The sequence below is a fragment of the Camelus dromedarius genome, chromosome 11 (genome assembly GCF_036321535.1).
Source record: "Camelus dromedarius isolate mCamDro1 chromosome 11, mCamDro1.pat, whole genome shotgun sequence".
NCBI lineage: Eukaryota > Metazoa > Chordata > Mammalia > Artiodactyla > Camelidae > Camelus > Camelus dromedarius.
In genome coordinates, this window is record NC_087446.1 from 964,504 (window position 1) to 989,675 (window position 25,172).

A 25,172-nucleotide genomic window follows, 5' to 3' on the forward strand; every position below is an offset into this window, starting at 1 on the left:
GTTCTCCGTGCGCTCGGTAATGGAAGCCCGGCACCTCGGGGTCTGGGCGGCCCGCGCCCTGCCTCGCGCAGAGGGGCCCCGGGCGCGGGGGCCGCACGCCCTCACTCCCCTGCTCCAACGGCCCCCGGCTCGGGGTCCCCTTCCTTGGCTGTGCTGAGTCTGTCGGGGCCGAGACGGGAAACCTCCCTCTGAAAGACGCGTGGCCCGTGGCCAGCAGCTCCCAGGCCAGCAGGGCCTCGGCCACTTGCGTTCCCTGCAGGTCGTCTGAGCAGTGGCTCTGGGGCCGGGCCCAGGGGGGGTGCCGGGCTAGGGCGCCAGGCCGGGGCGCCGGGAGGGGGCTTTCTGCTGCTGCTCGGTGCTCGTGGAGAGCTCGCAGCTCTTAGGGTCATCGCGGCAACACGTGCGCGGTGTTGGGCTGATCGCCTGCTTCTTTGCTTCCGTCCGCGCCCTTCTCCCTCAGTCTTCCTGTCCGCTGGAGCTGCCTGCTTCCTGTGTTGTCTGAACTCTCAGACAGTTCTGATACCTTCCTATTTGTTCTAGTCAATTAAACCCTACTTGTGTTCGAGACAGCACCACGAGCCGCGCTTTGAGAGACTCCCCGGCCGCAGACAGTCCGCAGAGCTGGACAGCACGGGCATAGAGGCACGCCTCCGAGCATCCACGGCGAGCCCTAGACCGAGGCAGACACGTGTTTCTGGGGGCCACTGAACGGGCGCCCTGAAGGGGACGAGGGGCAGACCCCCCCACTGCCTAAAACCAGAGTCCGGCTGGAGCACCTCCAGGTCCCGGGAGCCTGCGCTGTGGGCGACGGCCCCTCGTCTGGGGCACCTGCTTCTGTGTCTGCACCCCTGGGGCAGCAGAGGCAGGGAGCCCGGACAGACGTCTGTGGGTTCCGTCACCTAGGCCGTGAGCATCTGCGGTGTCGGGGACCCCAGACCTCGAGGGACCCAGACACCCCAGAACCCCGGCCGAGGGGAGAGCAGGGCCGTGAGGAGGAAGGAGCTCCCCGGCCACGCAGGGCGACGCTGCAGCGCACACTCCAGCTTGCACCAGGGAGAAAGGTGCTCAGAGAGAGGCCGGGATGCCAGACGCCAGGGGCGAATCCACTCCCCAAACCCAGCCGTAGTAGAGCTGCTGGGAGGGGAGTTTAAAATAACTGTCTTCTGTCCTTGGTAGAAACGAGCAGGAACTGGTTAGGCGTCCTGAAAATAAACCCGCCGTCCTCGAAATAAGCAATCCAGCTGACGAGCTGCTCCTGGACAGTGACCTGGTTGCGGGGCCACGTCGTCCGCTCCGGGGACTCAGCGCAGCCTGTGATGGCTGGCGTGACGGTCGGGTGGCCAGGGCGGGGTGAAGCTGGGGACCACAGCTTAGGAGTCAGGTGACGGGCTGTGGAAGCCGTGCTTGGAGACGGACGCTCTGTTTGCTGGGCAGCCAGACATTCTGGTCTCCACGGGGTGGGGTGAGGAGGGTCGTGTTCCCCGCTCGCCACCTTCGCTGAGCCAGAGCTGGTGGGTGACACGTGCCAGCGTCAGGTGCACAACCTGAAGACCTGGCTCACGCTTATGGTGGGAAACGGCCACCACGACGGGGCGAGTTAGCACCTCCGTCATCCCACGTAATTGCGATTTTTGTGTGTGTGGTGAGGACATTCAAGAGACACTCTTAGCAACTTTCAAGGACATAATGCAGGAGGGGGTGGGCACGGCAGGGGATGGAGGCGCCCAGAGACCATGGGGCAGCCCCTGGGGTGCCTGCCCGTGGGACTGGGGCAGCATCCTCCTCAGCGCGGGGTCACGGCCGTGCTGCCGTGCCCCACAGGGCAGCCCTCACGTAGATGGTTTTAACTAGGAGGTGAGCAGTTAAAGCCCAGGGAAGTTCCCGTCTCTTCTCCTCCTACCGTGTGGCCTGGGGCCTCAAGCAAGCCGAGTCCAGCTGCTGACAGCAGAGGAATCGCAGGCCTGGGCCCTGAGAAGCAGACGGCAGGCCCTTCCCGGGTCGGCGGGTGTCCTGGGGCATCACCGGAGGACACACTCCCAGCATCTGCCGCATGCACGCTGAAGCCCCCGGGTGCCCGCGCCCGGGGGTGAGGGGCTCGGCCCCCCTTTGTCCTGGTGCTGGAGAGTCCTGGCGCAGTTTTCCCTGCTACGGTTCTGGGGTGATCTGAGGGGCCCTACTGAGACTCTGCCTGAGGCTTCTTTTCCACAAATGGTCTCTTTGTCCTTGTGGCCCTGGCTGTGGTCGCGGCCACAGGTGTCCTCAGGCTCTCTGCCCAGGTAGTGACCACCTGGGGCCTTCAGGGGGGCGTGGGGGACGCCCAGGCGGTGGGCGGGGGCAGGAGTGCAGCCCGGACCCCGTTCATGGCCTGGAGAGCCTGGTCCGTCCCCGAAGCGCCAGGCCGCACAGCCTCACGATCCCTGCCCGGACACCTGCCCAGTGTCCTCTGTGTCACACTCAGCGATCACTCTGCCGGCTCTGCTGTGGCGGTGAGAGCGGTTTCTACACACGGCGCCCTGGCACTAATTACAGCACAGACTGCGCGGGGATTTGGCGGCCTGCACGGTGGCAATCCAGATTAAGCAATTAACCTTGATGTCACTGTAATTATTAAGATACTTTAGCAAAATGGACTAATTTCCCCACAGGATGTTAAACCAAAATCAACTTCCACTCTCTTTAAGATGCCAAAATAGGAAATGTTAATGGAAAATTACGTTCGGGTGTTTAATAAATCTCCCAGGCTGGTGGCTCCCTGTCAATCCCGGGCTGTGGGCGCCTTTGGACACGTGGGCATCCTAGAACTGGTGGTCAGCGTGCCCGAGACTCGCCGGGCACGGCAGCTTCCCTGGGGCCGAAGGGTGCGTTTCCGGGGCCACGTCCGGATCTGCTGCCCCCCAGCTCCCGGCACCCCGTCCAGGCTAGAGTGCGGAGGGGGAGCTGTCCGCGGTCCTGGAGTTCTCGGCCGGAACCTCCATCCTGCAGGCTCTCCTGGGGCGTACGGGCCACGCAGGGGTCCGTCTGTACAGTTGTTATTTTACAAAATATTTTTCACATTTTGTGTGTCCCCCTCACATCTGAAAAAGGCAGGAGGTCAGAACAACCTGCTGGCTTTCCTCGTGTTCCAAAACCAAGAGCACACTTTCTAAAGTCACCTTTTTGACATGATTGCCCCATTAGGCACTGGAGTCCCCTCCCGGCTGCTGCGACAGCCCCATCTGGGCACTGCCTCCCACCTCTTGGAACCTTCCTACCTGGCAGCCAGCCGCCTCCTTGCTCCCCTTGGCTTCCCTGAGTCGAAGACTTTCTCCTGCTCACTCACTGCAGCCCCGTTTCTCCCTCTGGTCTCAGAACCATTCGTTGGCAGATTCCCAGCAGTCAGCCCACGTCCCTCTTCCTTCTGCCTCAACTCATACAGGGGAGATGGGGTGTCCCAGGATACATGGGGTGTCCTGGGAGAAGGGGTGTCCCAGGACACATGGGTGTCCTGGGGGAGATGGGGTGCCCCCAGGGGATCTGCGTGCTCTTCGTGGGTTCTCAGACTCCCAGAGCCCCTCCTCTGAGGCTGGGCTGCACAGCAGATGGACAGGCCCTGGGAGGACTGGGTGAGCCAAGGCAGTCGTCTCCAGGCCGGGCTTTCTGGGTGGACGGTCTGAGTGCACTTGTGAGAGCCGTGGGTCAGGGTGGAAGCCGGGTTCTTGGGGGCTGTGGACCTCCCTCCTCCGCTCTGGAGTCACAGTCCTCCAGACCCAGGCTCGTGGCTCCCCTCGGCGACACTGTCCTGGCACTGGCCTCCCGGAACACGACCCCTGGGTAAATGCAATCCCGGGTAAACTCAGGCAGGTGTGTCCGGTTGTGAGCAACTATTCGTACCTTTATCCACTATTAATTCATCCTTGAAGTTGCTACCAATTAAAAAACTGTGAAATAAAAAGACAGATTTTCATTCATTTTAATAGAAAAATAGAATGCATTTCATTTCACTCCCTGCTCAGCCTCTGCCCCGTGCTCTGTCCAGGCTGCGCTTGTGGGAACATGGGTTGAACTTGTGCACCAGCACAGACAACCGCAGGGCCACCTGCCCATGACGCAGGGCCCCTCCACGGTAACGGTAACGCAGTCTGCCTTTCAAAGTTCTTTCCTGTTTCTGTCACAGCCCCGCTCTCTTGCTGGAGTCCCCACCTCCTAGAGGAGAGGAGGTTGAGCAGGGGAGGGGCTCAGGGAGTCGCGCTGGCCCTCAGGCTGCTCTGAGTTCTCTTTCATGGGAGCCCCTCCCTTTGTGACAGCGGCTGGAACAAAGCCCTTCAGACCTGTGAGGATGATGCACTCAGCCGCTCAGCTCGTCTGTTGGAAAGGGTTAACAATTTCAAATAATGTGTTTTAAACTGTCGTCATCTTTGTAATTACGAGATGAACTGCAAAGATGTTATGGCTAATTATGCACTTAGTGGGAGCCAGCGTCCCAGCCAGCCCGAGGGGAGGGGCAGGGTTGCTTGTGAAATAGTCAGTTCCTCAGGGCTCACTTCAGCTCAGATGGGGCACTTCTGGGGAGGTGGGCTGGTGAGGGGGGCAGAGGGGAGGCGAGGGGGGCAGGTGAGGGGGAGGGGCAGGTGAGGGGGAGGGGCAGGTGAGAGGGCAGCAGGCTGGGCAGAGGCGGACAGTGTGGAGAGGGGAGGAGGGGGCCCCTCCCCCTGGGAAACCCTACCTGGCCACCAGCTCATCACCTGGAAGCTGCCGCCGCTGGGGGTGGGCTGGACCCAGCAGAGTGCCAGCCGTCCTCCAGGATTTAATGCCCTTGGCCCCTTATTTTTGAAGATGTGGTTCTGATGCCGTGACTCCTCCTTAATGGGGTTTCCGAGGCCAGTGGGTTGGCCCCCCAGCCCACTCCCTGCGGAGGTCACAGCGGCCAGACCAGCTCGGCTGCGGCTTTTCCCTCTGAAGCCCCCTGGACCCTCCTCTGCTCCGCTCAGCCCCACCAAAGCCCCTGCAGGGACATAGCTCTTCTTGTTACTTCCACAGGGGAGGGTCACTCTGTCCTGCCCCCAGGACAGGGTGCTGTGTTGCTGGATGTCCAGAGGATGACCTGTGCAGGGAGAGGAGCGCTGGGGCTGGCGGGAGGGGCCACGCGTGTACCGGCTTCTCAGTCTCCCAGCTCCCAGGGCTGCCCTGTGCCTTGGTCAGGGGCTCCTCGAAGCTGTCACTCCATCCTCTGCTCCCTCGTCATGTGTTATCTGATGCTGACCCCCTGCCCCTATACAGAGAACTCCTGGGATGACACTGGGCCCCCTGGTAGTCCAGGGTGGGCTCCCATCCCATATCGTTGCCCTAATCCCTGCTGCAAAGCCCCCCTTGCTGTGTCAGGGGACACACCTGTCCATCTGGGCTCAGGAGAGGATGCTGTAGGGGGGCTGGTGTTCCATCTGCTCCAGGCGCTCACCATTAACCTCCAGCTGTGGGGTCTCAACCACACAGAGCAAACCACCATCTCTTCAGGAGAAAACAGGGTTCTGGGTTCCAGTATGTTTCTGGCACATTCAGAATCCCTAAAGGACCAAATACCCCGGGCTTACAGTTGTTCAAGTCATCATGACAAGGAGGAATGACCCTCCCAGACTTCAGACAACACTACAGAGCTACAGTAACCAAGACAGCATGGCGCTGGCACAGAAGCAGACACATGGATCATGGAACAGGACAGACAGCCCAGAAATGAGCCCACAGCCTACGATCAATTAATCTTTGACAAAGGAGGCAAGAACATACAATGGAGCAAAGACAGCGTCTTCAGCAGGTGGTGTTGGAAAAACTAGACAGAAGGATGTAAATCAAAGACGTTAGAACACTCCCTCACACCCTATGCAAAAATAAACTCAAAATGACTTAAAGACTTACACACAAGACAAGACACTGTAAACCTCCTAGATGAAAACATAAGCAAAAAATTCTGTGACATAAATCTTAGCAATGCTCTCCTAGGGAACTCTACCCAGGCCACAGAAATTAAAGCAAAAATAAGTAAATGGGACCTAATTAAACTTAAGAGCTTCTGCGCAGCAAAGGAAGCCGTAAGCAAAACAAAAAGACAACCTATGGAATGGGAGAAAATATTTGCAAAGATGAGACTGACAAGGGCTTAGTCTCCAGAATATATAAACAGCTCATAGAACTTAAAAACCAAAAACAACCCAATCCAAAAATGGGCAGAAGACCTAAACAAGCAATTCTTCAGTGAAGACATACAGATGGCCAATAGGCACATGAAAAAATGCTCAATATCACAAATTATCAGAGAAATGCAAATCAAAACTGCAATGAGGTATCACCTCCCACTAGTCAGAATGGCCATCATTCAAAAGTCCATGAATGATAAATGCTGGAGAGGCTGTGGTGAAAAGGAAACCCTCCTTCACTGCTGGTGGGAATGCAGGTTGGTGCAGATGTTTTGGAAAACAGTATGGAGATTCCTCAAAAAACTGAAAATAGACTTACCCTATGACCCAGCAATCCCACTCCTGGGCATATATCCAGAAGGAACTCTAATTCAAAAGATACATGCATCCCAATGTTTGTAGCAGCACTATTTACAGTAGCCAAGACATGGAAGGAAACTAAATGTCCATCGACAGATGAGTGAATGAGGACATTGTGGTATATTTAAACAATGGAATACTACTCAGCCATAAAAGAGAATAAAATCATGCCATTTGTCATACTAAGTGAAGTAACCCAGAAAGAGAAAGAAAAATATCATATAATATCACTCATATGTGGAATCTAAAACAAGAAAAGAAGAAAAGAAAAGAGGACACTAATGAACTCATCTAAAAAACAGGAAAAAACTTGCAGACATAGTAAACAATCTTATGGTTACTGGGGGAAAGGGGGTGGGGAGGGAGAAATTTAGGAGTCTGAGATTTGCAAATGTTAACCACTATATATAAAAATAGATAAAACCAAATTTCTTCTGAATGGCACGGGGAACCATATTCAATATCTTGTAATAATCTTTAATAAAAAAGAATATGAAAATGAAACGTATGTATGTATACGCATGACTGGGACATGATGCTGTACACTAGAGATTGACACATTGTAACTGACTGTACCTCAGTAAAAATTTAAAAAGTTACCATGGCTATCGTGACAGGTAAAGAGTGTGTGTGTGTGTGTGGCCCTTTGCTGCTCATCAGATGTGCCGCCATCTCTGCCCTGATTCTGGGTTTCACAATGAGCCTGAGGTGCAGATGCAGGACGCCTCCGTCCAGGCACACCTCTCAGCAGCTCACCTCCTCACCCTGACACGCCATCCCCGAGACGGCCGGCTTTCCTGAGCCCAGAAGCGCAGTGACAGCACACTGGACGCCCCAGCAGGCGAGTGCTTGACGCTGGGTAGGACCACCTCGCCCGGACCCAGCGGTGACCGGCCCCCGGTGCCTGGGTCCTGACGTCTACAGTCCGTCCTCTGCAGCTGAAAGTGTGAACTCGTGCGTGGGAACTGGCTTTACGAGACACGTAAACCTTCATTTAAAGAGAAAAGAAAATGGTGACACAGGAAAGGGCTGCTTCCTGACTTCGAAGCGCCCTCCTCTCGGGGAGCACAATTACGCTTGGACAGATTTTGTAGCTCCTGTCAAGTTGTCTACGAGAAACACTATTTTTAAAGACTATCACGTGGTAACATAATTTCTGCTCCAGGCTCAACTATCCTGGATCAGGCGCCAGCCCCGGAGCTAACAACGCTGCAGCCTTTCAGAGCGTGCCCCTGGGTCTAAGCTGTAAATGAAGAATTAACAGCACGAGAGGTATTTTCAGTAACTGCAATTTTTTTCGTCTCCAAATCTGGAGTTATCTAAGTTAAGACATTTCAAAGTCCGTGGAGAGGCACTTCCGCCCCGACACCCGCGTTGCTCCCGCCGCCCCGCCCCCGCGCCCCTCGCGGCTCCGAGGCCCGGGTCGCTGGGCGCTGCCCTCGCTCTGGCCGGCCCTGCTCTCCCGGAGCTGACCGTCTCGCAGGACGGACATAGAAAACCTAAGTAGCCCCACGTCAGCCACAGAAACAGAACCGGTGAAAACCAAACAAAAGCCCAAATCTACCTACAGAGAAGAATCCGGCCCCAGACGGCTTTGCTGGAGAACTCTGTCGACCATGTGAGCAGCAAACAACGTCGGAAAACGGAGAAGGAGAGTGAGCGTCAGCTCACTCTGTGAGCCGGTCGCGCCGGCAGGAAGCGAGGCAGTCGCAGCAGCGGCGGTGACTCGGAGGCCGGCATCGCTTGCAAACGCAGATGCAGAAGCACTTCACCAACAGCGACCACTCAGACCCCCCTCCAGCGAGACGCGGAACCTCACGCTGCGGCCACATGTTTATCTCAGGAAGGTGAGCTTGCGTCACGTCCGCGGTCAGTGTCACGCAGCACATTAACAAAATAAAGGCGAAAAAAGTGACGGCCTCAATGTATGTAGGAAAAAGGACTTGACACAGTCGACCCCTGTTCATGACAAAAGCTCTCAGAGCTGGCACGGCACAGCGTTTTCTAAACCCAGCAAAGGCGCCTGTGAGAAGCCTGCAGCCAACACCTTCGTTAACATGAAGCCCTGGGCGTGTTCCCTCTACGGCTGCGGAGAAAGCCAGGATTTCTGCGTTTCCCGCTTCTTGCCCGCTGGAGGTTCGAGCCAGCACACAGGCAAGAAAGACTTCAACGCTGGGAATTCGGCTGATTGGCTGGAGGCAGGGAGGGCAGGCGGGCAGCCGAGGGGGGGCAGGGCGCAGCCGCGGGGGACAGGGCGCAGCCCGGGCGGGAGGAGGGGGGGGAGTCGTCGGCAATTTTCCAGGGAGACGATCGCGCTCAGTCTTCTCACAGGCTGGACAGTCGGCCGTGCCGGAGAGGGACGCACAGCAGAACGACTGCGTGTGTCCCTGGTGGGCTCCGGGCCGTGACCTGAGGGTGTCTGCTCAGTGTCCCCGTGAGCGGCCTGGTCTGGGGTGCTGCACCCGCAGCCAGGCCAGGGCCGTCTGCTCTGCGGAAGGACGCACTGGCTTGATGACTCTGCTGTAATGTGGCTCATGGGGGACCCGAAGGGGGCCGGGCCCCAGTCAGCTTTGGGTGCCCATCGTGACAGCCGTGATGTGCCGGTGTCCGCTTCCTGGGGCGGCCACAGTGAAGCACCACAGACCGGGAGGCTTGGACAAGAGAATTTCATGCTCTTATAGTATAAGGTCTCAGTGTCAGCAGGGTAAGTGCCTTCTGGGGGCCATGAGGGATAACCTGCTTGAGACCCCGTTCCCGAGTGTGTAGGAGCATCACCCGGCCTCTGCCTTTGTTTGCCCCCAGGAGCATATGGGGCCAGAGGAGCGGCTGCGGGGAGGGGGGTCGGCATCCGGGCAAGCCGGGGTGTGGGCCGGCTTTGCTTGGCTGACAGAGTGCGGAGGGAGGGTGGCGCATGCCCGGAGGCCTAGCTCACTTGTGCTCTCTCTGCTGTGTGCTCGGAGACGACCTGCGGGAGGATGGGGACCAGAGCTGTGTCAGCCCCGTGGTCCCTGCGGGACCCCAGCGGGGGCAGAGCCTCCCACAGAACCCCTCAACTGTCAGCAGGTGGCTGTGAGTGGTGGTTGTCAGCTGCTGTCTCAGGTGGCTTGTTACACAGTGGGAGCTGACTGCTACACACGCCATAATAAAGCAGCGTGTGACTGAGGTGGGGGCTGCTTTAGCCAAGACGTCAGGAGGGCACCTCTGAGGAGATGTGTGAGTGAGAAGCTCGCACTTGTGTGAAGACTGGGACAGAGTTCCCATCAGAGAGAGAGGCTTGTGGAAGGGCAGGAAGGCGTCATTGTGGGGATGGGGAGGGAGAAGGGGACTGGGAGGTGCAGCCTGCACCATGGGGTGGGGGCTTGCATGGTGGGGGGCTGTGGGTGGGAGGCTTCAGCCGCCTTACGGTGGACACGCCCTTCCAGCTTTTGAGGGGGCAAGTTAAGAAGGAAGCTGGAGTCTGGAGCATGAAGGGGCTTTGAAGTGTAAGCTCAGGACATGTCCTGGACTGGTGTGCGGTCAGAGACGGGGCACACTTCATGGCCTTTCGTGCCTGGCTTCCTTCACTGAGCACCACGTTCTCAAGGTCCATCCACGCGGTGGTGTGAGCCAGAACTTCCCTCCTTGGGAATGTTCCTGAGTAACGTCCCCGGGTGTGGATGGACCACGTTCATCCGCTGATGGGCGCTAGGGTGGTCCCTCCTCTGGGCTGCTGTGGGCATCCTCGGGCCGGCTTCTGCGTGGATGTGTTCCCAGGTCTCTGTTATCAGGATCCGTGGTGATGCTGGTGGAAACTGGCACAGCACACCCTGAGGTTTATTATCCCCAGGATCTCAGAATAACCTCACCGGGCACATTATTCACTCTCGTGCCCCCAGAAGGGTCACTGCACAGTGGCTGAGCCCTAACTTCCAGAGTCTTGGTGCTGATAACTCCATGTCAGTCACATGACACAGGAGGCCGGCGGGGGCCCGGGGCCACCATGGAGCCGGAGATGGTGGGGCCGTCAGATTAAACTGAGGTTTACAACTCTCGACGCCAGCTGGGGATCTCTGTAGGACACTAAAGCTTTCCGCCCTCGGACCTGCGTGGCGCTTGTGGTGGGTGGGCCGTGAGGTCCATCAGGCTCTAATTGCCCTACAGGCCTTGTCCTCGGCTGGGTGGGCAGGACACCGGAGCACGCCGGGACTTCCATTTTGAGGGGTTAGGCAGAACCTTCCAGGGGAGTGTCTGTCCTCCAGCTGGGTGTCCACCCCGACCCTCCCTCCTGATGACCTGGCCTCGCCCAGGAGGCCAGCCGTGATGGGCCTGTGGGTCTGGGAGCTCTGTCCCTGTGGCCAGCAGGTGGGGGAGAGAGGTGTGAGGGACTCGGGGCCTCTCCCACCCCCCAGGATGGGGCTCCGAAAAGAGACGTCCCTCCTGCATCTCTGGGAGCTGCTGCTTTGCATGTGGTGTCTGGAGCAGCTGCGGATGCCTTCCTGCTGGGCTGGGGGGAGATCCAGGAGGAGGGTGCTGCGCAGGGAGAGGAAGGGGCCTCGTGGGCACCCTTGGCCTGCTGACTCAGCCACTGACCTCTGGGTTTCCTGTCCTGGGAGCCCTGACTTTCTGTAGGAGATTAAAGAAACAAAACCCATAAATTTTTCACAGCTCCTCCTTTCAAGAATTTAGCAACCTAAATATCCATCCATGGGTGAATGGAAAAGATGTGGTATGTGTACACAATGGAATACTACTCAGCCACAAAGAAGAACAAAATCTTGCCATTTGTGACAACATGGATGGACCTGGAGGGTGTTATGCTAGTGAAGCAAGTCAGACAGAGAAAGACAAACACTGTATGATTTCACTTATATGTGGAATCCAAAAAACCAAAACAAAACAAATGAGCAAACATAACAAAGCAGGAGTTACAGATACAGAGGACAAACAGGTGGCTGAGATTAGAAGGTACAAACTTCCAGGCACAGAATGAATGAGTAGGGGATGGAATGTATGCTGCGAGTAAGCCAATAACCACGTGATGTCTCTGTGCGGAGACGGGTGTAACCAGCCTTCTCGTGGTGATGATTGTGAAACGTGTGGAAATAACAAGTCACCATGCTGGATAACAGGAACTGACAAGGTACTGCAGGTCAATTAAAAACAAGCAAGCAAACAAATTAATAGAAAAAGGGATCGTGGCCTGGCTTTGCCTCCCACTGGCCCTTGTCCTGGGATCCCGGCTCCTCTGGTGTCCAAAGTGGAGGCAGAAACGGTGGATGCCTCGAGGCTAGTTTGAGGGTGGATGAAGCACTGGAGACATGGTTAGGCCAGCACGTGGCTGCGAGCAGCTCCTTCATGCCTGTTGTCTGTCAGGCGTGCACTGGGGGCAGCCCCCATGTGATGTGTCCCCACGTTTGGGCCCAGGAGTTCAGGGCAGGGTCTAGGGGTCCACTTGGACCGGGACCTGGACTCCAGGGGTCGGACTGGATTCAAGCCCAGCCAGAGGCGGGCACTGCCTGTAGCCTGCGGGCTTGGGCGGAGGGAGCCAGCGGAGCCTTGGTGATGGCTGGGAAACCGGCTGGGGCCCCCCCAGGGTCCCGCTGCCTCCTGCAGGGCAGCTCAGATGGAGGCCTGAATTTGAGTGGAACTGTGACGCCCCCTGTTCACGGCACGCCAGACCAGGTGCCACGCGATCCCTTCCTGCGCGGCCGCGGGCCCCCGGGGGCAGCCCTCATCCCGTGTCGCCCACCGTTTCGCTCTCATTTTATTGTCCCTCCTCGAAGAACACAGCACAATGACACTTTCGCTTTATTTACATTAAAATCAACAGATGTTGGCCAGTGAATGTCATTTATTATATAAGGTGTGGTGACAACACAATTAGTATTTTTTAAACTGTAATTGTAAAATTGACCTTATTAAAATTCCACTTCCTCCATAATTAAAAAAAACCTAATTACTTCTAGTAATTGGACCAGAAATGACATTTTCAGTTCATTAATATTCAGCAAGTTGTTTTTTTGCTGTTCTGGCTGGCGCGCTGTCAGTCTCTGGGATTCCTGCTCATGTCTTATTTAAATGTGGGCTGGAAACAATTGTCTGCATTTTGACAAGCTGTGCATCCCCGGACCGCTTTTATAAATAAAGGTTTAATTGCTGATTAATCTGTGGGGACTCTTCCCTGCGTGACCGTGGCGGGGCCGCTGGCGCCCGGCCCGGGGGGAGCGCGTCACCCGCCCGCAGCCCGCCGTCGCCCCTTGCCTGGGCGGGCGGGGGCTCCGGTCACGCTCCGCTGTGCCTGAATGCCGGGGCCTAATTGCCCTGCACCGGGAGGCGGAGGCAAATGAAAGTAACGGAGTGCGAACTAGTTTTGTAATTAACTGAGCTCAGCCGAGAGGAGCCTTAAAGAATGAAAATCAGACTGGGTCCGGCTGCCATGGAGACGGGGCTCCGGGCTGTCCTGGGGGGCCCCCTCGCCCAGCCAAGACAGAGCTGGTCTGGGAGCCGGTCCCGGTCTCCCCTGTCCCTGCGGCGTCACGTCGCACGTGGGCTTCCTGTTGGCCGGGCGATGCCCCCACCCACTCCTCTGTCCCGGAGCCCAGAGAGGGGCCCGTGGCCCCACGGGCAGGACAGGCTGGAGAGGGAGACGGTGTCCCCAGAAGAAGGATGCTGCCCGTCCAGAGTATTCCCGCCCCCAACACACATCCCCCCTGCCCGAGGGCCCAGGAGCCAGAGGGGAGGCTCCCCACTCAGGGCGCCGTGGGCAGGCGCTGTGCCCCAGATGAACCCCGGTAGGCTGGGAGCTCAGGGCCCTGGGGCACCCACCCTGGGTGGGATCGCAGCCCTGCTAACAGTTTCTGCAGGGCCCACCTCTCTAGAGTTGGATGGCTTCTGATGGGAGAAAAAGACTGAATCCTTAAAAGAAAAAGTGCAGAGACCAGAGAGGATCCCGGGTGCTGCAGTCCCACCAGGGGCCCCAGCTGTCCCTCCTTTCTTGGGGACAGTGTGATTTTGGTGGTGACGGAGCCTCTGCCGCACTCAGCTGAGGGGACAGTGGGGTCCTGAGGTGACAAAACCTCGTCCCCAGTGGCCCACTGTCCCTGCCAGGCGGGTTCAGGACTTTTTCCCAGGTGCCTGTGGGGAAAGGCTGCCTTGGGCCCCAGCTCAGAACCACTGTGCACGCACCCTGACCCCGTCCCTCCTCTGCTGGGTGGGAAAGGCTCCAGGAGCCGGACCCCGAGTGAGCAGACACTACAGGAGTCCCGGACCCCCGGTCACAGGCAGGCACGGCCGGGAACACACTGGGCTGGGTGGTGGGGGGCGCTGGTGTTGGACACGCCCACCCCGCATGCTGGGCTCCCTCCTGCCATCTCCCCCAGGGCCCGCGTGCCCCCCAGGGTGACCCTCCCTGTCCCTGGCAGCACCCAGGCAGCCCAGCTGGAGAAGCAGAGGGGTGGGGTGGTGACCACCGTGCCAGCCCACACCGGCCACCGCACACGTCTGACACTGTCCTACTGCGGGCGCAGGCCCTTCCTCTTCTCCCTGGGGTGGCCTGTCCCCCTCACCCCCACACTTGTCCTGCCTTGATGGGCCCAGGAGCCTCCCATGGACTCACAGGGGAAGGCTGGCCAAAGAGACAGGAGAGGCCTGGACGTGTGGATGCAGCACCTGTTGGGGGGCTCAGAGCCCCTCACCCACCTCCATCCTGACACAGGGAGCTGGATGGCCAGGCTGGACAGAGAGGCCTGGAGCCTGGACCCAGCTCGGGCCCTTCTTCCTGAAGACAGGGTGGGCGCTCGGGACCTGGGGTCATGCCCTGAATTCACGGTGATCAGAGGTGGGAGCCGAGACTCCCAGGGCCACCCGGAGACCTGCTGTGGGGATGCAGGCAGGCAGAGCCTGGGGTATGCTGGGTGGGGGGTGCTGCCTGCGGGCCAGGCCTGTGCCTTCTCTTCCATGCTGTCACCCAGGCAAGTCCCCAAGGAGCAAAGGAACCAGGCCCTGGGGGCCTGGAGCCCTGGGGAGCTGTCCCCGTGGGGAGGACGCTGGGGCTCCTGTACCTGGCGGGTGTAGTCGCAGGCTCTGAAGGCTGCAGGCCTGGTGGGGGCGTGAGGTCCTGCTCTCCCCAGCGTCGGGGTCCTGGGGGGGTGGTGCCTCTAACTTCCTGCAAAGTCTCAGGGACCGCGCCCTCCAGGGTCCCCCAGGCAGAGCACGCCCTGGGCCAGCGCCTCAGAGGGGGTCCAGCACGTGCTGCCCGTCAGGGCATGGGGAGAGACCCCTGCTCCCTGTCTCTCTGTCTCTGTGTCTTTGTCTCTCTGTCTCTGTGTCTTTGTCTCTCTCTGTCTCTGTGTCTCTCTGTGTCTCTGTCTGTCTCTGTCTCTGTGTCTCTATGTCTCTCTCTGTCTCCCTGTCTCTGTGTCTCTGTGCCTCTCCCTGTCTCCCTGTCTCTGTCTCTGTCTCTGTCCACTTTTGGTTGTGAGCACACTGGGTGTCTTCCCTCCAAGTTCAGGTCAAGTCCACATAATCAGACCTTGGGGGGCGGTGAGTGAAACCTGGACAAGTGACCTTCTGTGCCTTGACCTCCCCTCCCAGCCTGCAGTGGCCTCACCCCCCGGGGGCCCTCCCCAGGCAGCTTTGGAGCTCCGGACGGGACGGGACATGCGCTTGGGGCGTCTTTGTTCCCAGGGAGGGGTGTGGTCCTCGCAGCCACCTGCCCTCCTGCTGGAGCTGGCGGCCACACGTGTCAGTGTCCAGGGCGCGGGAGGCCCCTCCTCCCGTGGGCGGTGGCCGTGCTGGCCGCCCTCCTGGCTGATGCTGCTTGCCTGGGACTGACTTCCTTTTAAAGCCATAGATACATTCATGTAAACGAGGAGAAAGTTTAAGTTTCCCTCTAAGTGGAGACCTAGCGGCCCTGTCCTGAGGAGGGTCCCCCGTGAAGGCATGAGCAGGGGACACAGGGCCTTCGATGACACCCGGGTGACACTGCGGGTGGCTGTGTGCTGCGCTCGGCACCCCCAGCCCTCGCCAAAAGGGATTCCGACAGCTTCCTGGGGCTGCCTGACACGCTGACACAACGCAGCTTCAGCATTGGGGGCCGGTCCCCCCACGCGCCGCAGGCCGGGAGCCCCGGATCACGGTGTCGCAGGCCCTGCCCCCTCCAGGGCCCGGGGACAGGCCTTCCTGCCTCTTCCAGCTCTTGGGGCCCCAGGCGTCCTGGGCTGGGCCCTCGTCATCCCGTGGCCCTCTGTGTGTCCGAATTCCCCTTTTCACATTAGATTAAGGGCCTGCACTCATGACATCATCGTCACCTGGTCACATCGGCAAGGACCCTGTTTCCAAACAGTTGCACTCTAGGCACCAGGGCCTAGGACACCAGCGTGTCACTTCGAGGGATATTAGCAAAGCCACACGGTTGAGAATTTCTCCTTGACCTCGTCAGAAACGTTGAAAAAAGCATAAGTGTTCTCCTTGACAGTCCTGCCGGGGGATGCGGTGACACTGTGGGGACCGTGGGCGGAGGCCTGGCAGGGCCTCAGAGGAGGGGTCCTAACTCAGAAGCAGATGAGAGGGTTGGCTGAGTCTGAAAAGACACGAGGAATCGGGACCGTGGACAGGTGAAGACTGCGCCCGAGGGGTCCGAAGGGTCGGACTAGCCTCTCTGCGCGTCGGCAGACGGTGGGCGGAGGCGCGCCCTCGGCCCCGGTGCCTGCGCCGCCTCGGCACACCTGCGCCGGGTGCGACCCCTCCCCGCAGGTGCGTGCCCGCCGGGGCTGCCCGCTCGCCTCTGCCGCCAGCAGGCGCCGGGGGCTCTGAGGTCGGGCGGTGGGGGGTGTGGGCTGAGCGCCTTCGAAGGAGGAAGGGCAGCATCTGCCTCCATGCAAATCAGAAACGAGGGATGTTTTACTCCAAGGCCGTGTGGAGATCACACGCTGCAACTTGACACTTTCCTTCTCTTTTTAAATTGCGATGAGCTTGCAGGTAAGGGGGGATGAGTGGTGATTTGAATGTGAATGTTTGCACGGATGCCAACAGCGTGGAAAGTAGAGGCACTCGCTCTGCCGAGAAGGACAATGGCGTGGGGCAGAGTCTTTAAATCTCATGGGGTCTAGAACAACACCGCAGTGAGCACCTTGTGTCACCTCCTCACCTAGTGTCGGAGGCCAGCGCTGCCGTGGAAGCCCCGTGCACCCTGCCCCGTCCCACCTCAGCCGCAACAAAAGTGTCCCGAGAGCTGTGTTTCCCCTCCACTTGTCTTTATCTTTAGTACAAGTTTGCACATACAGTTCTATTTCTGCATGGTTTTGGATTGTGTAAGACAATCACACCGTATTAAGTGGAACCATGTCTAAGACTGGCTACGTTCTTAAGGTGGTTGTGCTCCTGACGGAATATGGCTGCTGCCGCCTGTCGCTGAAATGCGCTCACGCTCACTGACAGAGCGTGTTCCTTCGCGTGAATACATAAACGTATCTCACTTACTTATTCTGCGATTGCTGGACATCTGGGTTCTTGCCAGTGTTCTAGTTTTGTGCTTTCCTGGACGAGACGCCTGTGAACTTCCTTGCACATCTCTCCAGGCAGGAAACATGCTAGATCTCAAACCAAGACGTGGCATTGCCTGAACATAAATCACGCTCAAGCTCACTCTATTTGACAAGTTATTTTCCAAAGTGATTGCTCGATGGTGTATAAATATTTCCAGTTGCTCCGCATCCTGCCAACACTTCGTACTGTGAGATTTAAATTCATATCTGTTCTGCTGCTGATGGACAGTTGCCTCAGACAGACAATTACGTATTGTAAACAAAGTGGCTCTGAGCACTTGGGGGCAAGTCTTTTTGCAACACTTGTTCCTCACCCTTGGGTGTATGCCTAGCAGTGGGACTGCTGGCTCAACACTTGCACACTTAACTGTGTAAGACACGTCTCAGCCGTTTTCCAAAGCAGGCCTGGTGCTTCACATTCCGATCAGTGATGGAGGAGAGCTCTCCTCGCCCCAGATGCTTGTCAGTGCTCGACAGGGCCGGTCCCCTTGTGCTGAACTCTTCTGGAGCTTGTGCGACGGCAGGCCACTGGGGTTTTAATTCGCGTCTTTTTGATGACTGGTCTGAAGCACTTTCTCAGATGTCCAGCACCCATTTGCATGGCTTCCTAGGTGGAGACTTTGGAAGCCCTCTGTCCGTTTTTCATTGGGTTATTTGTCCTTTTTATAACTGAGAGGTAGGTGTTCCTTGCCCCATTCAGACACACATCCTTTGTCAGATATACATCTCACAAATATTTCTCCCATCGTCTGCTTGCAGCAGAGGTCTTCGATGAGCAGAAGCTCATGCTTCCAAGGATGCCCCTTTGTCAGTGCTCTCTCTTGCGGTCATTGCCTCCTACGACCTTTGCAGGAAACCTCTGCTTACCCTCAAGTCGTTGTGGGGTTCTCCTGCGTCTTGTCTTAAGGCTTTATGATTTTGTTTTTCTGTCTGAGTCCATGATCCACCTCAAGCTAATTTCTGCGTGTGGTGTGAGGTAGGGATGAACGCGTTTTCCCCGTCTGTCTCTGCGGTTCTCCCAGATCTCGCCTCGTGCGTTTGGAGGCTGCTTTGCCAGGTGCGTCCCTGTTACGGGCTGTTAAGACTTCCAGGAGAACCGACCCCTTTACCGTTATGCAATGTCCCTCGTTGTCTCCCACGATTTTTTTCTTGCTGTCAAGTTTGCTCTGTCTGGAATTAATACACCTGCTCCAGTTCTCTTCTCATTCATGCCAGCGTGGCCTTTCTCTACTCCTTTACTTTTAATCCACCGTGTGTTTCTGGAGGAAGTGAGTTTCTTGTGGACAACATACAGCTGGGTCTCACTTTCCCCCTCCTTCTTTTTTTTTTTTTTTTTTAACACACTCTGATAGTCTGTTTCATAATTGATGCATTTAGATGGTTGGTGTTTGAAGTCACTGTTAACATATTTGGATTAACATCTGCCACACTTGTCCCTGTTTCTCTAGCTGCCCTTCTTCTTTGCTTCTTTTTCTTGCTTTCCACTCTTTTTTCCTGCCTTCTCTGACTTTAATTGAGCATTTTACAGGATTCCATTTTCTCTTCTCTCAGCATATCAATCACACTTAAAATTCTTTTTAGAGTTTACAGATAACTCAAGTCCACCTGCGGAGCAGCACGAGGTCACTCACAGACAGCGCGCGTCCTCGTCACGGCGCCGCCGGCTCCCCCCTCTGGGCCTGGGGTGCTCGCTCTTTTCCCTCGTGCTTAAGCTACGATCGCTGACCACGTTGTTGCCGTTACTATCGAACAAATTATTATCTGCTGCATCAATTAACATTAGAAAAAGCAGTCAGTTCATTTTACCTTCGTTTATTCCTTCTTTAAGGTTCTTTATGTAGATCCAAGTTTCTGACCTATATGATTTTTCTTTTCTCTGAAGAATTTTTAAAACCTTTTCTTGCAAGGCAGGTCTACTCATAATTAATTCACTCAAGTTTTGTTTGTCTGGTAAAGTCTATTTCTCTATTTTTGCAAGATGAGTTTACTGGATACAGAATTCTTTTCTCCCCCCAACATTTAAAACATTTTGGTTCACTCGCTTCTCATTGGCAGCATTTCTGAAGAGCCGTCTGACGTAAGTCTTTTCCTTACCCGCCCTCCCCCACCCCCTGCAAATCGGCTTCAGGGTTTCCTCCTTGTCTTTGAGCTTTTGCTGTTTGGTACAGATTTCCTGGTATTTACCCTGCTTGGGAGTCTCTGAGTTTCCTGGGTCTGTGATTTGGTGTGTGTCACTAATTTTGGAAAATTTTCAGTCTTTGTTTCAAACAACTACTTTTACCGTTCTCTCTTCTTGTGGTGCTCCCGTTAAACCCGTGCTGTGTCTTTCACGATCGCCTCACAGTTCTTGGGTACTCTGTTTTTCCCCTTTACCTTTCAGTTTGGGACATTTCTATTGCCATCTCTTCAGTCTCACTGATTTCTCCCTCCACTGTGTCCCGTCTACTAATGAGTCCACGAAAGGCACGCGTCATTCCCATTCGGCTCGTGGGCTCGCGCTCCCGTTGCGCCGTGGTTCTTTGTGTCTGCCTGTCTGTCTCTCCAGGTTTAGGACCTCAGTTCTCTGATGGGTCTAAGAAGAATTGTTGATTTTCAGTTTGCTCAGCTCTTCTTCTTGTTGTGCAAGATGGGACTGAGGACTTCGCAGCAACTCCCATGCAGACCTTTATCTTTCTTGTCCGGTGTGGATGCCCAGGTACGTGAGCACCGCTCCTTGGCGATGTTTCCTTTCCCTAGTGACCTGTTTTGATGCTTTTGCCGAAGACGTCAGTTGACCCTGTAGTTGTCAGCCCATTCCCAGACTCTGTTCTGTTTGTTCTACTCACCTGTTTGTCCCCCCTTATCCTTGTACGTTATTTACTTCCTGTCTCTGTAAACCCTAAAGCCAGCATGTGTGAGGCCCAGCATTGTTCTGTTATATAAGTTGTTTGACTTTTCAAGATTCTTTAATTTCCATAGAATTTAGAACCAAGGTTTTGATTTTTATATTGAGAAATGGTGTTGAGAATCTATTTGTGATTATACTGAATCTAGAGGTCAGTTTAGGGAAGGTTGACAACTTAAAAATATTTAGCCATCCAATCCCAAAACTCTCTTCATTTGTTTAGATATTTAATTTCTCATCAACTTATGTAGTTTTCGGTGTAGTTTTGCACGTCTTTTGTTAAATCTGTTTCCAAGAATTGCATGTTTTTGGACATTATTGTAAACAGGACTTGTTTGAAAGAGTTTATCTTTAATTTGTTTTCTGCTAGTGTATAGAAATATAATTTATTTTTGTATATTGACCTTGTATTCTGGATAAATTCATTTATTAATTTTAGTAAAATATTTTGATTCCCTACTTTTTTCTGTATTAATAACAATCATGACATCTGTGAATTCAGTTTTTCTTCCTCCTGTTCTATCTGTGTGATCTTTGTTTTCTGGCCTTTTTGATTCTTTTCTTGTGATTTTTGTACCTGTTTGGCATAATGTGAAATGGTTGCTCTGGATTTGTGTCTTTAACTTACCACAGTCTGTTCAGAGTTCACATGGTATGACTTGTGTAATGTACAGTCCTCTGTGCTATCGTGGTTTAGGACTTATAAACCTCATATACACATTTTTTTGGATTTAAACTATTCTATGTCTTTTAAATAAACTAAGGAAAGAAAAGAAACTGTATGTACATACTTTTATACATCAATATACCATGCAGGAAATAGTAACTCAGCAGGTCTGAGTGGCTCAAGCCCCACACATTCCCAGGAAAGCACTCTCTTCGGGGCCAAATTTTGACCAGCTCCGTGGGGGTCACCTCTGAATGCTGGAATATCCTGCCTAACATGAGTATTTTTGTGCATCTGAAGTTGCAAGCCCCACTGGCTCTGCTTGACTTGATGGTTTATGCTGACAGTGTGACTCAGGCGGATGCCTGTTTTGGCGTGCCTACGGCCCTGGGCGACACCACATCACTGTGACCTCCGGGGGACTGGGACTGAGTAGCTGGGGTCAGTCGTGTGGGTGTTTCACGCCGAGGAGCCTGACCCCCGGTAACGACTCCCGGACACAAAGGCTTGGGTGAGTTTCCCTGGTTGGCAGCTCTGTGCGTGTCCCACATCCTTGCTGGGAGACGTAGGCGAGCACAGTCCAGGCAACCCACTGCGGGGACACCTGGGAGCTCGCGCCCGGCCTCCTAGCCTCTGCCCAGCCACCTCTTCCTACACTCATGTTCATCTGTCTCCTTTTGATGTGATAAAGTGTCACCATGAGTACACAGTGTTTCTGAGTCCTGGGAGACTTTCTAGTGAATCGCCAAGCCCAAGGGGTCTCAGAGACCCCCCAGCACACGTATAAACGCATACATGTACACGTCTTTATTCCCTTTTTGTTCTTCTATGTTTACCCGCATAGCTGGCATTTCCGGTAGTTTTTTCCTTTTATATAGATCTGAGCTGATCATTTACATCATGTCTTGTAGTGAGAACCTACTTGCAATGAATTTTCTCAGTTTTGATTCATGTAAAAATATCTTCACTTCACCTTTACTTGTGAAGTTTATTTATTTATTTTTTATATATAGATTCATGGGCTGACATTTTCCCTTTAAAGATGCATTTCCATTGTCTCCTGGTCTCTGGTGGTCCTTATGAGGAGTCAGCTGTCTTTCATGTATCTGTTCCTATGAAAGAAATGTATTATTTTTCTCTATTTTCAAGATTCTGTTTGTCCTTCGATTTTAATTATTTGATTTTGATGTGTCTTATTGGTGCTTCATTTTTATTTATCCTGCTTGTGGCTCACTGACGCCTTGAGTGTGTACATTCGCCAAATTTGGGATTTTGGAGGGAGTGGTTACTTTCACTAATATCCTTGGTGTGTTTCAAAATAATGTGAAAAACGTATCTTCTTCAGTTTTGGGGTATAGCTTGTTAATCGCGTCACTCAGATCTTTTATTTTGACGCGGATTATCCTTCTGCTCGTTCTGTCAGCTACTGAGAGTGGTGCTTCCGTGACTGTGAATTATTTTGCTTCACACACTTCGAGGCCACGTGATGAGGTGCACACAGATTTTCAAACGTGACTTCTTGAGGAGTTAAACATTTTAGCGTATGCAGCCCTCCTTATTTCTTACAATGCCTTTGACTTGTGGTGTATTTGATTCTCATATTAATATAATTAGACTAATTGCGCAGGTACTTACCTTTCAGTTCTTCTGTGCCCTTATGATTTTCTTTTACTTGCAACTGCCATATAGTTGGATCTTATTAGGGCTGATCTGATTGTCTTTGCCTTTTAAATGAGCTTTTATTCTAGTGCATTTGTTTTAATCAGTAATGTATCTGGACTTATAATCACTCTCATATTGTGTTCTTTTTCTAATCTTTCTTTGTTCATTATTCCTCTCCTTTCTTGTTTTATTCTGCATTGATTTGTTTTCCTCTTTCAAATTTTTCCCTGACAATTCTGACAACGTACATTATGTTTCTATTATTTTAGTGATTAGTCCACGACTATTACCCATTCCTACATTCAATTCATCCACGCATAACATTAGTTAATCTTCTTAACCTTCTCCATGTATTACAAAGACCACAGAATATTGTAATCACCTCTCTGACTTATTTACTGTAACTGTTATAAATTTAATATTCCTTTTTTAAATAACATTACAAGATTATTATAGTTTTCGTAGTTAATTACATTTATCTCATATTTTCCAATTTCTTTATGCTTCACCCTTGTTTAATTTCAGACCTTCCTCCGGTGATGCTGTCCTTCTATGTGAAATGTATACTTAACTTCTTTAGAAAGAGTCTGTTGGTGCAAACTATCTGTGTTTGGCTTCTGAAAAGCCTTTATTTCACTCTTGTTATTGAAAGGTGTCCTCTCCAGGTGTAGACGTCTAAGTTGCGCTGTTTTGTCTCGACGCACGGTGGACGACTTCAGCTGTCTCCCTGCCTTCACTGCTGGGACTGGTGAGTCAGCTCTTGGGCTAAATGAGGTTCTTTCAAGGGAGTCTCCGTCCTCCCAGCTACCTTTAGACATTTTCTTTGCTGGTCTGTAAGTTCACTGTGTTGTTTCTGTGCACAAATTTTGTTCAGATTTATTCTGATTGGAATTAATTGGCCTTCTTGAATCAGCGATATCTTTAATTGCCTTCTGTCTTTTATTTAAAAAATTTATCAGCCGTTGCCTTGAAAACTATCATCTCTTTCATTTGTCTGCCTCCACCCCTTTCTGGAACTCCGGTTAAGTGCATGTTGACCGATCTCACTCCGTGTTCATGCTTTTGACCTCCTTTTCTCAGTCTCCACCTCTTGGTCTTTCTCGATGCAGTTCTGTATCATGTATTCTTACGTAACTACTAGCTTATTAATTCCTGCTCCTTTTCAATGTTGCCTAATCAGGTGTTAAATCTATCCACTGAACTATCAGTTTCCACAATTACATTCTTCACTTGCAGCAGACGTGTTTGCTTTATTGGAAACCTGCTCTTCACTGTTCGCCTTCGTTAGTCTCTCTCTGTTTTGGGGAACATATTACTGGTTTGGGTCTTTTATTCATTTCTGGTTCCTTTGTTTTCCTTTAATTCTCTGTCTCTGCCATCGCTGGCTCACTGTCTCCTGTTTCTTTGTCCACTCCGTGATCTCTTTCACAGCGAACGGTGCACTGCCCTGGAAGCTCTCCCTGCGAAACGTCCCCTAGCCCCGGGTGCACACGGCTGCTGCCGGCGCGGATCTGGGTTTGGTTCCTTCGGGATTTGGAGAGTGAGGCCTTCTAGGACCTCTCTCCACTGGATGCTGGGCTGACGTTTTATTTGGACCACACAGTGAGTATGAGGAGGGTTGATAATCCACGCCGGAGTGGCTTTTGGTTAAGAATCCTGAGAGGAGAACTTCCTCTCCTGGCACCAGAGCGGGGCCCGGCACTCCCCCACGCTGTCTCCCGGGGGACTGGTGGCGGTGTTGTCTGTATTTGCCCCATGTTCTGGGAGGTGTTCCCCGGGGGGCCCTTGGAGTGTTCCCACCTCAGGAAGGTTCTGGGCTTTGCTTTCTTTTGAGAGGCCATGAATATTGAAGTTCAAGTTCACCACAGATGGCCTCAAGGTGAAGACCGTCTCTAGTGCTCTGTCCACCTCTCTTGTCCTTGTCCCCACTCGGCTCAGGGATGGCCTGCTTTTTGTCACCCCATGGATGCACTTAACAACATTATAAAAATTATTTTGTCTGGACTTTTTCTTCAGGAGGCAACCCGGATATTCATGCTGCCAGAATAAATTTCAGAGTGCAGCTTGTAAAACCACGGTTACCAGGATTTGATCGTGAGGTCTGTGTGGCGGGTTGTGACTGGTATTTTAAAGTCAGACAGCAGGAAATGGAGCGGAACAGAAAATACCAGGTTTCATCGGACGTACTGAGAATAGGTGTTCTGTCATCAGACTCTGAGCTCAAAGACTCACCCAGATGTGCACATATGGGCGATAGGGTTCCAGGAATGAGACAGGAAGGGAGGGCACAGCTGTTCAAAAAATGAGGAGGGGGGCACAGTCACTGAGAAAAGCAGGCTATGACACAAATTGGCAGGAACCAGCTAAAATAAAGGTGGCGCCAAGCGTGATCTGGTCATCGATGCATCGTTCCTTCATTTTAATACTGAAACTCATTCCCCTCCCGCAGGACAGGCGCCATGACAGTTCCAGGGATGACCACAAAGGACCCAAATGTGGGCAGCGGCCCAGCCCCTCCCCTAGAACAGCAGGAATGCCCCTCAGGCTCACTAGCGTGCGACATTCCCCAGACCTCAGGCGCTGACAGCCCCGGGCCGGGCCCCTCGCCCTGGGACGGTCCCCACTCTGTCTCTGGGACGGTCCCCACTCTGTCTCTGGCTGTGCATCCCTTTGAATAAATCCGCTTTCACTCCGCTTCAGCTCACTCTTGAATTCTTTCCTCAGGAGGCCAAGGGCCCTCCCTTGGCACCCGTCCCAGGGACTCATGCGAGTCCCAGGATGTGACACTTCCTTCTCCTACGTCAGGAAGACGTGTTTCTCATTTCTGGTAACACTGCAACTTTCGCTAGCGTAGAGCAGTGCTCCTCAACCACCTGGGCTTCCTTCCGTGCAGGGCCTGGTTCGGCAGG

At 53.9% G+C, this 25,172-nt stretch overlaps 1 long non-coding RNA gene across 2 annotated transcripts in view; it reads left to right on the forward strand.

The window, feature by feature from the left end:
* Window positions 1-24,950, forward strand: part of LOC105106316 (uncharacterized) — a 41,745-nt gene extending 16,795 nt beyond the window's left edge. For both annotated transcript variants that reach the window (XR_010383076.1, XR_004140045.2), the window contains 3 exons: window positions 22,916-23,011; window positions 23,695-23,865; window positions 24,280-24,950. This is a non-coding gene — a long non-coding RNA (uncharacterized LOC105106316). The remainder of the gene's footprint in view (window positions 1-22,915; window positions 23,012-23,694; window positions 23,866-24,279) is intronic.
* Window positions 24,951-25,172: the final 222 nt, after the last annotated feature.